At 49.0% G+C, this 14,957-nt stretch overlaps 1 protein-coding gene and 1 pseudogene across 2 annotated transcripts in view; both read left to right on the top strand.

Moving 5' to 3' along the window:
• Window positions 1-1,270: 1,270 nt before the first annotated feature.
• Window positions 1,271-1,821, top strand: LOC129636143 (protein tyrosine phosphatase type IVA 1-like; annotated as a pseudogene).
• Window positions 1,822-9,605: 7,784 nt separating this feature from the next.
• The window catches only part of CTIF (cap binding complex dependent translation initiation factor), a 316,318-nt gene continuing 310,966 nt past the window's right edge, over window positions 9,606-14,957 (top strand). For both annotated transcript variants that reach the window (XM_055558868.1, XM_055558866.1), the window contains exon 1: window positions 9,606-10,041. The gene's annotated coding sequence lies outside the window, so the exon portion shown is untranslated. The remainder of the gene's footprint in view (window positions 10,042-14,957) is intronic.

Consider the following 14,957-nt stretch of genomic DNA (forward strand, 5'->3'; position numbering starts at 1 on the left):
CACTTTTCACTTTCATGCATTGGAGAAGGAAATGGCAACCCACTCCAGTGTTCTTGCCTGGAGAATTCCAGGGACTGGGGAGCCTGGTGGGCTGCCGCTATGGGGTTGCACAGAGTCGGACATGTTTGATGCGACTTAGCAGCAGCAGCAGTAGCAGGGTAATAGATAAGTCAGAAAAGGAATGAAACAGTCGGATTTAGCTGACTGCCTCTTCATTATTTCCTGAGATCACTGTATTATTAACAAATTAGGAAACATGACAAATATTCCAAATCCAGGGTTTGGTGTGTGGGCCCCAAGTGTGTGTGTCCCAAAACATGCCACTGGAGTTCCAGAAGAAAATATTGTGATGTTTACTGATGGTCACATTTATGTTAAACTTATGCGGCATTTGGGAACCTGAGAGTGAATCTCTAAGAGTGGACCTTTCTTGGGATAGCTAAACCTGCTGCTGATTAGTTGCTTCAGTCCTGTCAGACTCTGTGCGACCCCACGGACTGTAGCCTGCCAGGCTCCTTTGTCTATGGGATTCTCTAGGCAAGAATACTGGAGTGGGTTGCCATGTCCTCCCATCTATTACCCTAGTACTTTTTATTTTATTGTGTTTTTTTTTATTGTGTTTTAAACCAGTGATTTATTATATATAATGGCTGAGATAGCATTACTTATACATTAATCATCAGGGCATCTTCCTGATCCAGGGATCGAACCCATGTCTCTTATGTCTCCTGCACTGGCAGGTGGGTTCTTTATTGCTGAGCCACCAGGAAAGCCGCTGGATAACTAAACCTACAGCAAGAGAACAGGCTGGAGGGAAGCAGTTCTGAGGTGTTCTCGGTCACACAGTTACAGAGTTTCTGAAGGGCAGTGGAGATTACTACCAGGCATAGCACAACCTCTACGCAGACAAGTGAACTGTAGAAATACATTATTAGTCCATCAAGAAGCCCCCATAAGAGGGATTAACCTGGACACAGAAGTGTTGAATTGAAATTCTCAGAGTGTTTTTTACAAGAGGTCGAACCTGGATGGGGTAAACCTCAGGGTACTTCCTTTCTATTGCTTCAGCATTACTGGATTGAAGAATTGCTGCTTCTTGTTTTGAGGTTCATTGCATTTCCCATTACTCCCAACTTCATACTCGAAAGGACTGAGAATTTCAAGTGGAGTATACTGAAGTAGACTCAGTATCTTTGCATCACTTCTGTATTCAATTTTTTAAATTCTTTCATATCCCTATTGAGTGTTTTTTAACTGAATAAACGTGGCTCAAATGAACCACCCAGCTCCTGTGGAAATTACATACAGAAAGATGAGACTTTATTACACACAATCCAACTAATGTGACCTTAAACAAATTTATAGAGGAACTATATATACAGTTTATATATATATATAAATATATATTAAAAAATATATATATATAAAATGTATAAAGGAACTATTTATAGAAGCAACTTATGACTCTTACCCCTGTGGAGAAAGAAGGCATCCATGTTCTCAACTGGCATTTTGAAAATGGCACACAACCATCTAGCCAGATTGTCGACGATTGTCTGTCTTGTGAAAATTAAGTTTTGTGAAGACCCTGGTCATTGCATCGCTATTCGTTGTGTGGCAGGCCTCTGCAGAGTTCCAGCACTTGTCACCCTAGCAGTAACTGAAGGTGGAATGAAATATGAAGATACAGTACAGTTCATAAGACAAAAGTGGCTAGGAGCTTTGAACAGCAAGCAGCTTTTGTGTTTGGGGAAGTATGGTCCTAAAATGCGGCTGTGCTTCAAAGACTCCAATGGTCATGGAAACAACTGTTGCATTTGATAAAACCGGCTGTGTGATGCCATTGCTCGGAAATGGAATCTGAGATGGGATGGAATTTGTCGTAGATATTAGACAGCACACTGGCTTGGTGAATAAGTCTGATGAAGCTTCCATGCTATGTTATGCTATGCTAAGTTGCTTCTGTCATGTCCGACTGGCTCCTCTGTCCATGGGATTCTCTAGGCAAGAATACTGGAGTGGGTTGCCATGCCCTCCTCTAAAGCATCTTCCCGACCCAGGGATCAAACCCATGTCTCTTACATTTCCTGCATTGAAAGGCAGCTACTTTATGACTAGCGCAACCTGGGGAGCCTGAAGCTTCCACAGGAGTGTTGAAAAGCAGTTTTACCAGGCCATCAGCTTGGCAGAATTGCAACCTCTGTTCAAGTAAGTATGTTCAACTTACTTGGATACTAGCAAAGAATTCATGCTGTTCAGCATTTAAAATGTGCTTATAATTTGTACCAATTGACCTTTCCTGAAAACATGCGGTGTTGAGTCATGTCTTTAAATCTGTTTCCACGCCAGAATCTAATTAACATATAAGAAATTTAGAAAGACTAGGAGTATTTTGATACTCAGCATGATACTTGTGAAGTTCGAGTATCACATAGAACAAATCCCAGGAACCACGAACGCTTTATGTGGTTCATTTCTCTCATCATTTCAAAGATAGAACGAAGGGCCTCTGAGGTTGTTTGCTCACAATATGTTTATATCTCCCACATTCATGTCAGTATATATCAGATCTGCTCCCTTTTTAAATTAACCAAGACTTATAATGAGTATTTAATATCGCCCTATATTAAAACACCTTGTTTTGTGTTGCTGTAGAAGACCTTTATTTTGAAAATCTATATTGTACAGAAGCACAATGTCTTTAACATTTCCAGACCAAGGAAAAAAAAAAAAAAGCCTACAGTTAATTTTAATTCTAATGTTTGCACTTTGGGAGTGTTTGTACAAGGAAGGCCTGAAGGCCTGAAAAAAGAATGGGAGGGGGCTGTTAAGTATTTTTAGTAAAATGTTGCCTTTGTCTTGTGAAGGACATGGAGAATATGTGCTTTAATTTAGTAGATTTTGTTTTTAAAGGTAGAAATACTTTATTATTGTAGCTAAAACTATCAAAATATCTGAAATTCTTGTGAATTTTTTTCATACTTATCTGAAGTTTACCAACTTGGTTTTGTTTGAAATGTGATTTCTAACCCCTCTTGCAAAAAAAAAAAAAAATCATTAGTGGGTTTCTGCTAATGAATTGAGCAGACATTCAATATTTTATATACCTTTTGAGCTGTATAACTTAGTATTTGGGTACTTGACAATTTGTTTTATTATGTAATTGATAAAATGGTGATGTGTAGCAACATTAGCTCAACCATATATTTATACTGTCTGGGAACATGTGGTCATAGTTCTATGGGAGAAATAATTTGTCAGTGTTCACCAGCTTGTAAAAATCTAATGCAAGAGCATAAACATTAAATAAATGAATAAATGATCAAAAGCATTTACCATCAAAAACTTATGCAAAAAATAAGCCTCCTTAAGAACAAAAGCACTTTTGAATCATAAATTCATAAAAATTTTAAAATTATTTTAAAATGTTTATTTCATCTTTAGACCATCATTTAAAATGTCTATTTTTATGTCAATTATATCTCAATAAAATTGGAAGGAAAAAGTCTATTTTGGAAAATATAATAGGCAAAATGGAATTCTCCAGGCAAGAATACTGGAATGGGTAGCTTTTCCCTTCTCCAGGGCATCATCCTGACTCAGGGATCGAACCCAGGTCTCCTGCATTGGAGGTGGATTCTTTATAGTCTGAGCCATCAAGGAAGCCAGAGAAATATAGAGGCAGATCAAAAAATTTTTTTGACTGATGAGCGGTACAAACAATGATCATTCTTCTCCAGAGTAGAATCATTTGGGGGCAGATATAGACAAACAAATGCACACACACCTAGCAAGTCTAAGCACCCCATTATAATTGCACCAGTGAGGAAAAAGGATGTTGCCTGCAGCTAGAGGAGAGGTGCTTGCTGGGGACGTAGAGAAGGTGGATGCTGATGTTTGGAGATAAGGGGGCGTGGTTAAGCTCCCTGACTCAGGTCCACCGCCTGGTGTGGACCACCGTCTGTTTGAAGGCTGTCTGGCCCTGGGCAAGTTCTGTCAGCCCTCCTAGTCTAGTTCCTTCCACTGTAAAAGTTGCAATGTAGTCTATATGAAAAAAAGCACAGAAAGTGTTTTGGTTGTCGCCTGGCAAATAGTAATTGCTTGATTAATATATTATCTGTTTTTCTTGGAAAAGGGGATTTAGCGACTGTGGAAGGTTCAAGGCCAAGTTCTTTTGCAGACATTTCAGAATAATATTTAGGAGACAGGGATTATCAATTAGTTGAAGAGGGAGACGTCTAGGATAGAAAAAGGAAGAACCTCTTCGGGAGGGGAAATTCCCCCTTTACATGGATCATGACAGCTGTAACTTTCTCTGCACTTCTTCTCTTTCAGGCTGTTCCAGATGTGGGTCTTTGGATTACAAAAATCAGAAAGCCACTCAGCCTAGCACAAAGTAAAGGGAATTACTCTAAGGATATAGAAATATAAGGAACCAAAGAGAGGTTTGATAGATCACCTTAGGACTGAGAATCGGAGTTAGGAACTGAGGCTACTCCACGCATGTCTCTGCCTCCCTTCCCCACTCCTTTATCAGCCTCCTCTGCCTACTCCTCCCAACCTGCCCCACTAAGGCCACAGCCTTACCCCGCCCCGCGCCCCATTACCTGACTGAGCAGAATCACCAATGAGCAGTGGTCTCTCAGCCTCTCCCTGCAGATTCTTACAAAAGGGAATCTGATTGGTTCAGTTCATATGCTGGAGCCACTTAAGTCCAGGCCCAGCCAATGGTCTGGAGTCCCTTGGATCGAGTGTACACCCCTGGTCCAATAAGCCTGGCCACCCCTCCCAAGATGAGGGTGGCACAATTTTTCAAGAGTGTACCCTGACACATAATGAAACATGTCTCTTGCAGACATGTGGGGGGTGTATCTCTTTGCCCCAAGTCATCATCGTGGACAAGGCCATTCATGGATGAGGCTCTCATGCCACTGACCTGTAAGGTCTGACCTTAAACGTTAAAGAAATTGAGGAATGCTTGACCATTCATGGGCTGCACTTTTTATCCTTGAATCTTGTGAAACAAGATCTGCTTGTGTTCTGTTCCCTTGTGGATTTCAGGGCTTTGTTAAATGAATATCACAAGCTCTTCCTGCTCTGCTGGATTAAAACAGCTTAAAATTTATGCTTGTGGCTACTTAACTTTCTGTTTCTTTTGCCAGTTGGACTATAAACTTCTTGAAGGGAGAACTTCAGGATTGGAAATAATCACAGATCCTCCCATTTTACAGGTGTGGAAACTGAGGCCCAGAGAGAGATGTCACACAGCAGAACAGAGGCAGGTGGGGTCTGGAACCTTGTTTCACACGTGAATTCCTCACTGTACCTTGCAATGCCTGAGACATAGCCTACACCCAATCAATATTTTTTGGTTCATTTCTTATTTGGCTTTTGCTTTTTTCAACTGCATCATTCTCTGTTGGGGTATCCCTTCCTCTACCAACAACTTCGGCCCTATAGGATCACTTTCCATCTGCCTTTCAGGTATTGGTCTTCAGGTTGTACAGTGGAAGCTGAGATGAGGCAGGGGTGAAATTTAACCTGATTCTATCAAGCCGTTATCTCTCCAGGCCAGCACCACAGTAACAGAGTGAAGACACTGGACTGATAACTTCCTTCCCTCTGTGGGGTCACTGGCTACCAAACTGATGCATGGTGAACCCACTCTGTAGCTTCCAGACAAAGACACGACTTCCGCAGTGCATCCCAGGCCAATGTTACAAAGCCCGGATTTAGGTCATTGCTGACCTCTTCTCAATGGGTAGATATATGTGGATCCAGTCTCACTTTCCTCTCAGAAGTCTTCTCTGACCATCCCAGACTGCTAGGAATGCTTTGTTCACTTAACAGCACCCTCACACAGGATAGCACCCCATCAGTTCTGTTATCTCTCGGGTGCTAGTGTGGTGTCCTCAGCTCCTGAAGGCAGACCATTTCCAAGCCATTTCTCTGCCCCTGCGCTTGGGTGGGCTCCCACCAGGCCTTCAATACATGCACTGGCTGTTGGAGGAAAGGTTGGCTGGAGTCAGAAAAGGATATAGGAAGAAAAGAGAATTATTTCATTTTGCTCATATCTTTTCTTTTTTAAGGTTGTTTTTTTTTTTTTTTTTTTTTTGGTCTCACCACCCAGCTTGCGGGATCTTAGTTCCCTGACCAGGGATTGAACCTGGCTTATGGCAGTGAAACCACTGAGTCCTAACCACTGGACTGCCAAGAAATTCCCTCCTTTTGCTAGTATCTTAGGAAAGTATTTATTAGGAAAAGCAGTTACTTAAGACAGAGAGAAATAATCTGGCTTTTGATTTCTAGGCTATGTGGTGACAATTCAGGTGAAGGCAACTCTTAGTAACTCAAATCTGCCACAATTAACCAATTCCAGTGCCAGTTCATTGACTCTGCATCCAGCAGGTTCTCTGACCCAAGCTTGCAAGTAGGACATAGATCAACAGCAGGGAAGGAAGGACACCACGTGAGGGACTAATTAATTAAGGCCCAGGCCTCCCATACGGGAGGAAACCCACAATTTCCAGAATGAGTGACCCACAGAGTCTTCCTCTCAGAGACTCCCATTCCAGCCTGAAGTCCCCATCAGCAACGGCCAATTCAGAAAACTCTAGATAAAAAGACAAAGAAGTCATAGTTGGAGGAGAGACTGCCAAGAGGGTCTTATCGTCCATTGATGAAGGTGTATCAGTGGAGGTAAAGCAGAGGCAGGCTCTAGGATACAGAAAGCAGTAGGTAAGTGTTGCTGGGTGGAAAGAAGGCCTGTGGGAGCCCAGAGACACCATCTAGAGAAGGAGCCTTGAGTTCAGGGCAGGGCAGGGCAGGAGAGCTAAGCCCTTGGGAGGTGACGACTAAAGCTGCGTGAAGGTTCCTTGAAGACACAACCATAACCAACTTCACACATGAACATGTGTGAAGAAATTCTCCCTGCAGCACCAGCTCTGCTGGCCTAACTGCAGAAAAAAAAAAAAACAAAAAAACACGTAGGGGTCATTCTCCTGGCCCAGAAAGACCCTGGGACAGGGAAAGGAATCAGCCATCACAAAGAGCTGCTGAGACACAGAACCAATGCAAATGCATTGCCACCACGGGTTCTCATAAGGCCAAAAAAGGGCGCTGAACGAGCTGCCCAAGGCCATTCTTTTGGAGGTTAAGTAAACAGCCCAAGATCGCAGATCCAGGAAGTGTCATGCCTGGAATTCAGGCTGAGGGGTCAGGCTGACTGAGGAGTCTATGCTGTCTGCTCTGGCCCTCTCACGGCAGGCGCAGCCTCCTAACGGCCGGTAAGCACTCTCCACGGGTGTTTTGCATTCTGCACATCGTTCAGCCTCTCCTCACCTCTGGGGGTGTGATTTACAGCACAGGCAAAACCAAGACCCAGACAACTCCATTCTTCTGCCTTTCGAAGTAGCAGGCCTATCACACAATGTGCAAAACACCACTGACAACAAAAGGTGGGTAAAGGGGCATTTGCTGAGGGGATAGACTCTGGTACTATTCGTGCATATTTTGTAAACCTGGGTGATTGTGCAGATGTTAAAAGCGCAAAAATAACTGCTGAGCCAATGAGGCATAAATGCTAGGAGGGACAAAGCAGCGGGAAGAGTCAGGTGTACTTAAACATGCTCCTTCACCGTGGGGATTGGGCCTGGCGTGGCTTCTGACACCCACTCTACCTCTTATGAATGCCTGACTATGGGCCTGCTGCCTTTCTCTGGAAGGGAGGGGATGACCCACCTCCATGCCCTTTGGTCCGAGAGTCAAAAGAGCCAGACATGGCTGCAGACGCTGCTTTGCTTTCCTCTGATGGCTTGGCGCGTACCAGGAAGACATGCTCTCTGCTTTCAAAGAAATCCCACTCCTCCTTCAAGGCCCACTGCAAGCCCCACCCCTGGTGAAAAGCCATCCCAGGCTCTTTTTGCCCTCTAGACCCACCCTTCATCCCTGATCCCCCTTTTGGAGACTCCCTTTTGCTCTGCCAAATTGCTAGGACTTTCAGAATTTGCTCTTTTATCTCTGTCTGGAGTCTTTATACCCTGTAGCCTTCTCAGAGGTCAACTCTTTCTTTTGCCTTTGTTAACATTTTTTAGTAATTCTTACCTAACATACTGCCTCCTCCAAGGAAGCCTTCCTTGATCCTCTGCTACTCGCATCCATGCTCTATCCTGGCTGGCTGCTTCTCCTGAGGGTTCCATAGCACTTTATGCCTATACCTATGTTAAGTGTGGACTTATACCCTATACCTTCATTGACTGCAGTCCTTACTCTAGACTTTGAACTCCTTGAGGGTCTCACCTGTCTTGGCATCCCCAGATCTGTTCTGTCTGTGAAAAGTGCTCACCAAATGTTATATGAATTTATAAACAATTTTCTTCAGCAGCTATACTATGTCACTTCCATGAGTTTATAACCCCTTTCCATGAGTTTATAATCCCTTTCCTTGAGTTTAAGGGAGTTCATAACCCCTTTGCTTGGAGGGTGTACAGCATCATATATTTCTCCAGAAGGCTTTTCTGTGCTAAGCCCAGTGCCCAGCACCTAACAGGTACTTGGAAAATACTGGTGATTTGGTAAAGTGATTACTGAATTACCCATTGCGCTGAAGTCTCCGGTCCACCAAGTCCCCTGCCTTAGCCCTTAGCATAGCCAATGGAAAATTAATTGGTTGCAAAGTGCATATCTAATTACAACATCCCGCCCCTGCCACTGAGATGTTCAAATGTTAATTATAACATACGCATTTCAGTAACAGACGGTAGCATTTAATAGAGCATTAGTAACTGCCCTTGGGCCGCCCAGGGCGTACACAACGCTCCCTTTTATCTGCTCTAAGGACGGACTTAGCACTTAAGAGCAAGGAAGTCCTCATCCTTAAAGCCGTCCTGTCCCTAAAATCAAATGTTTCCTTCCTCGCCCAAGTCCCCAGTTGAGGTCCCCACGCGGGGCGGCGCCAGCGCGCTGGGGGTGGGGTGGGGATCGGGCGTCGGGCGTGGGGTTTCGGCGAGGCTAGACCTGCTATCTGGGCGGCTCGGGCGGCCTGCCCCCGCGCCCCGGCGGCGCCCCGGTTCTCCAGGGCCCGCCATCCCAGGAAAGAAAGGCGAACTACATTACCCAGCAGGCCTCCCGCCGCCCTCGTTCCTTTCATGTCTTTGCACGTGGCCGGAGGGGAGGGCGGGGCCTGGACGTCACCCTCCTACATTCTCTTTCCCTGTGTCAGAGCAGGGATCATTTTTTTTTTTTTTTTTTCCTTCCTCTGCTCCCTCCCCCCGCCCGCCCCTCCTTCCCTCCTTCCCTTCCCTCCCTCCCTCCCCTCGCGGCTGGGTTTGTGCGCTGGGGCGCCGGAGGCCCCCCTCCGCCGCCGGGACGCGCGGAACTCGGGACGGGGGATCGGCTCTCCAGAGCCTCCTCCCTCCCTTCTCTTTCCCTGCCCCCTTCCCCCACCCCCCCACCCCACCCCCGACTCGGGCTCGGAGCGGCGGCCTGAGGAACCCCGAGGTGAGCATCTCCCCGACCGTCCGCCCCCCCCCCCCCTCCCGTGTAGTCATCTCCCGTTGCAAGTCGATTCCGGGACCGGTGAGGAAGGGCTCTGTGACGTGTGCGTGCTTACAGATAAATCCGGGAAAACCACTCCAAACAATTAGCCCCCTAGCCCCCTACCTCCTCCTCCCACCCTGCGCCCGGGGCAGCCGGGCGTCCGCGCCCATCCTGCGTCCCCGCCTCTGTCGGGGACGGCACTCTGAGATCTCGCCCCCTCCTCAGGTTTGCCCCTTCTCATCCGGTTCCCCGCCAGTAGGGGAGCCGTAGCCCTGAGGGGAGGAGGGGGGCTCTCAGCGTGGGGTGAGGAGGGGGTGCACGGTTGAAGCCCGGCTCGCGTTGGAGCCGCGCGGTGTAGCCGCTGTCATGTGCCGGATTCCGACCCGGAGGGAGGAAGCGAGCGAGCGAGCGTGATTCCTCTCCCTTTTGTTTTGAAGCCCGCATTTGCTGCATTGGTTCAGGAACCGGCCAAACTTGCAGCTGTTCTGACCGTAGTCGGCGGAGGTAGGGAGCGCGGCTCCGGGTGGCGGCTAGGGGCCGGAGGCTGCCGCGCTCGCGGCTCCCGGAGGGACCCTAGGAGTGTCTTCACGCTGCCCCTCCGTCCTCCGGCGACCGATTGTGTCTGTGGCAGCGGCCGCGTGTGAGTGTGTGTGTGTGTGTGTGTGTGCGCGCCCGTCCCCGCGGGCGCGGAGATGTCTGTCGTCTAGACAGGCTGCACCCTCCCTCCGTCCCTGGTGAGCCCGCGGACCGCGGGGGTCGCGGGGCCGGGGTGGGAGCAGAGGAGGAAGCCGGATCGCTGGCTTCACTGCGGTCGCAGCTTTGGAGCTTCCCCACGGCAGTGATTCTCCTTTCTTTTTCTACGTTCTTATTCCTGTCGCCATCCTGTGTAATCGGGCCTGGGGAACAGACCTGTCTGGCGGAGTCAGGGTTAAGTTGACAGGCTCTGAAAAGCCAGCTCGCGGTGGCTGGTGACCCGGGCCGGAGCGGAGTGGGCTCCGGCTCGGGTTCTTTAACGAGCAGGTGACTGTCCCGGACGCGGGTCCTGGTGGGGTGTGTGTGTGGGGCGGAGAGGGGGATCGTGGGCGGCGGGCAGGGGGGCGGTGGTTCGGCTGCAGCGGAGATCTGGTGCCCTGGAGGGCCGCATGTCGGAGCCCGGGTACCGCTGCGGGAGGCGTCCCGGGGACCGCGCATCTGAGTTGGGTCCGTCTCTCCTCTGATGTTAAATGACAGTTGTGGCGGGGGAGGGAGGTGGTGGAGGTCTGAGCCCCTCATCTGGGCGGCTTTGGCTGTTTGGTTTCGCGTAGTTTTCAGGGTAGGTGTTGGGGGGGGGGGTGCAGGTGTGAACAGAGAGGGAGGTGCGGCGTGTAAAGGGGAGGGGTAGCTGGCGGCACGGTGTGCATCCCCACTCAAGGAGTGAGGCGTCGCCTCCCCCGCCCAGCTGTTTGTGTACACACCGCTCTGGCGTGTGTGCGCGGCGGGGGGGCGGGGACCGCAGACCGATGCGTAGTGGGGACGCGCGTGGGCCCCGAGCCCCCGCGGGGATCGGTCCCGCCGGGGCTCGTAGTCATGTGTGTGTCCGCGCCAGCGCCCTGGTTCCTTGGAGAGTAGGGGTCGTGCGGCCGGGGGCTCGGGGAGATCCTGGGGTTGCGTGTGAGCCGGGTCGGTGAGAGAGGACCCGGCCAGAGACGTGCCGCGGTCCCTCTCCTCGAGTCCCCGACGCCCACCCCCCACCCCCCCCCGCCCCAACCGGACCCGGCAGGCTGGCCATCTACTCGGCGGCGCCGCGGGCTGGTCTGGCTGGGCCTGGAGAAGCGGCGGGGCGCTTGTGCGTCGCGCCCCCGCCCCCCTCGCTTGACCCTTGGCCCGGGGCGCGCTGTGGGTGCGCGCGGCCGCTCCTGCCGCTGCCTTCGCAGATCCTGGAGGGAATCGACGCGCCCCGCGTACTACCCCCTCCCAATTCCTCCTCCTAGAGACAGTGGAGGCCGAAGGCTGCCCGGCCCGCCGGGTTGCGCGCTCCGCCCGGAGCTACCTCCGGCACGGGTGCCGGCTGCCGACTGCCCAGCCGGGCGCAGGCAGGTCTTAGCCCTTCCAGAGCTGGGTCTCTGCGACAGGGGATTATCTCCCAGGCTCAGGGCCCGTGCGCTGAGGGAGGAAGCCACCGGAGCTGCTGGTTCCGCAGCGGCTGGGGGCTTCCGAAGGCGAAAGTGACACAGCACGAGCGCCGCTACCGCCCGAGCTGAAAGCGAGAGGAAGGAGCCGCCCAGAGGGCGGGGAGGGGCCGCAGGCTGTCCGGCCCTGTTCCTCCTGTCCAGCGCCGGGTCTGGGCTGAAAACCTTACGGAGCCTGGCTCCGAGCATTCTGGGAACGCGCGAGAAAAATTGCTTGGCTTTCAAGAAAACCCGGTTATACTGGAACAGAACGCACTGAGCAGACGTTAAGATGTTTGGCCCCTCGCGGAATGCACTCAGGTGGCCCCAGGAAGCTCCCTTAAAGTGTTTGAGACAGGATTCGATTTACACACAGATCATCTCACCCTGCTGTGTCAAGTGTCTGTCTTGGATAACGTGCACTTGGAAGCAGTAATTTTGTAACGCATCCGGGGGTACAATGTCACCAGTGATTAACAGATTACTAGAATAATAATATGTTTGCATGTCTAGGCGCCCTCCCCATCATCGCATTTATTAAGACGGCCCCGTGAGGTATGGGGGATATTAACCCCATTTTACAGAACCGTACATTGAGGCTCAAAAAGTAAGGAGACTTGCCTGAAGCTTCTCTGTGATTTCACTTCTTAGAATGTGGCTTTGGGGGGGGGGGGTTGGTTTAAAATAATTTTATTTGTTTATTTATTTATAGCTGTGCTGAGTCTTCCTTCCTGCCCAGGCTTTTTCTAGCTGTGGTACACAGACTTCTCATTGCGGTGGCTTCTCTTGTTGTGGAGCACAGGCTCTGGGAGTACTCGGGCTTCAGTAGTTGCCTCACATGGGCTCAGTAGTTGGGGGTCCCAGGCTCTAGAGCACAGACTGAATAGCTGTGACCCATGGGCTTAGTTGCTCCGGGTCATGTAGGATCTTCCCTGATCAAGGATCAAACCCAAGTCTCCTGCACTGGCAGGCAGATTCTTTACCACTGAGCCACCAAGGAAGCCCAGTCTGTGGCCTTTTAACTTAAATAGTGGCCAACTTTTTTTCTTCTTTTAGTAAGTGTAGGTCTTGGCACCCTAGGAAATACTAAACCTAAGACAGGGGATAAATTATGGTATTTCAGTTTGATCGTTCAGTTGCTCTGTTGTGTCTGACTTTTTGCAAACCCATGGACTGTGTGCAGCACCCCAGGCTTACCTGTCCATCACCAATTCCTGGAGGTTACTCAAACTTACGTCCATCGAGTTGGTGATGCCATCCAACCATCTCATCCTCTGTTGTCCCCTTCTCCTCCCGCCTTCAGTCTTTCCCAACATCAGGGGCTTTTCCAGTGAGTCAGCTCTTCACATCAGGTGGCGAAAGGATTGGAGTTTCAGCTTCAGTATCAGTCCTTCCAATGAATATTCGGGACTTATTTCCTTTATAATTGACTGGTTTGATCTCCTTGCAGTCCAAGGGACTCTCAAGAATCTTCTCCAACACCCATGAACAGTATGAAATTATGGTATTTATTCTTTGTCAAAAAACACTTGGTTCGCTGCCAGTCCTAATGAGAATAAGCATTAAAAAAGCAGAAGTCTGCATTGCTGTTATTATCACTTATCTGATAATTTACAGTTGGTGAATGATTGTCAGCTTTGATGCATGCAGTATGTACCAGAATCATAACTGCATGTAATAAATACATATGGATATATGTTTTTGCAACATATGCCTGTGTTCATATGGGTGTGCTTATGGGGTCCCTATTGAATCTAAGGTTTGTTCCTTGCTGGTTCCAAAACCGTGGATTTAAAGTATAGCTCCTGAGAAACCATCCAGGTTCTACTCCCTGTCCCCTCCATCTCCAGGGATGGAAGCCTTTAAAAGAACAAAAAGCTCCTATATAACTGTGTGCATTTCTCAGAGTTCAGGCAGTGAAGGTTCTCAGACACAATTAGGGTTGGCTAGGTTATCAACTATTCATTTACAAATATGTATTGAGCATGTTTGTGTTTCTTGAAGTACACATGAAGAAAATTTAACATACAGTTTAGCACTGCTTGCCAAAACATCTTCTAGCTGTGGAGATAAATGTAAGATTTTGAGTCCAGCAAATATTTGTTGAGCACCTTTCCTGGGCTACTGTGTTTGGGGCACACAGAGACAGGATAGCAGAAACAGCTAAGTTGCAGTGCAAAAAAACAGATGATTCAGAGCCTACAGGAGGGAACAAATTGTAAATATTTTAGAGCACTCACCCTGGGACTTAGTAAATTTCACATATGTTGGTTGCAAGGAACTCATAGTGCCAGTCTCTTTCCTATAGCAAATGCAGAAAGAAGCAACAGGGGAAGAAGAGCCTTGTTGCTCTGAATTTCAAACTATTTGGAACCTGCCAGGTGGGCCCTGGAGGTCTGTCCTTTTGTAGAAGTTAGGCGGCTCATGGGAGATGACCCTGAAGCCAGCCCACAGGTTAGTCTAATGGGCAGTGAGGAGCAGACACATTGTCCTCCAGGGTCCTGCCCCAGCTGTGATGGGCTGTGATAGCCTGTCTTCAGTGGCTTTTGATCAAAATCTCAGCAAGCCCTGCCCGAGTTTAGTAGTTTCTGTCTCATAGGTCTGTGTATATTTTCTAATATGAGTCTGCTTTTTTTAGCTGTTCATTGCCCAACTGACTTCTGGGGTCCCTGACACTGTTCTCCACTTTCTTCTCAGTTTTAGGGTCCAAGGGACAGAGGAGCCTAGTGGGCTGCAGTCTATGGGGTCGCACAGAGTCGGACACGAGTGAAGCGACTTAGCAGCAGCAGCAGCAGCAGCAGCCTTGTTTTAAGTTCACATCATGAACAGGGAAGCAGGAGGTGGTGGTTAGGATGAGGAGAGAATTCTGAGCCTAGAGCGAGAACAGGAGGTACAAACAGACGGGCAAATTGCAGTTTCTGGGAATTCTCCAGACCTGATGGCGTTTCTGCATAGCTTACCCAATAACGCGGCAGCCCCTTTTGATGTTCTTTTAGGGGGGTCCTCTACCTCTGGGCCTCACTGCTGACTCACTGGTCACCTGAACTCAGCTGTTCACATTCAGGCTTTTTGCTCTTTTGCCCTCCTGTCTCATCCTGCGTGAAGTTTAACTTGGAACATTGCTGTCACCGTGGCCTTCTCTCAAAATTACTGCGATGCTGACTATCGACCGCTGCCTGTTACATCTGAATTAAACCCAGGCCAGAGCCGTGGTTCAGAACAAAGTGAGAACAGACACATCCTGAGATCCAGACACCCCGGGAGGGCCTTGCT

Source organism: Bubalus kerabau, chromosome 21 (assembly GCF_029407905.1).
Source record: "Bubalus kerabau isolate K-KA32 ecotype Philippines breed swamp buffalo chromosome 21, PCC_UOA_SB_1v2, whole genome shotgun sequence".
Taxonomy (NCBI): Eukaryota; Metazoa; Chordata; class Mammalia; order Artiodactyla; family Bovidae; genus Bubalus; species Bubalus kerabau.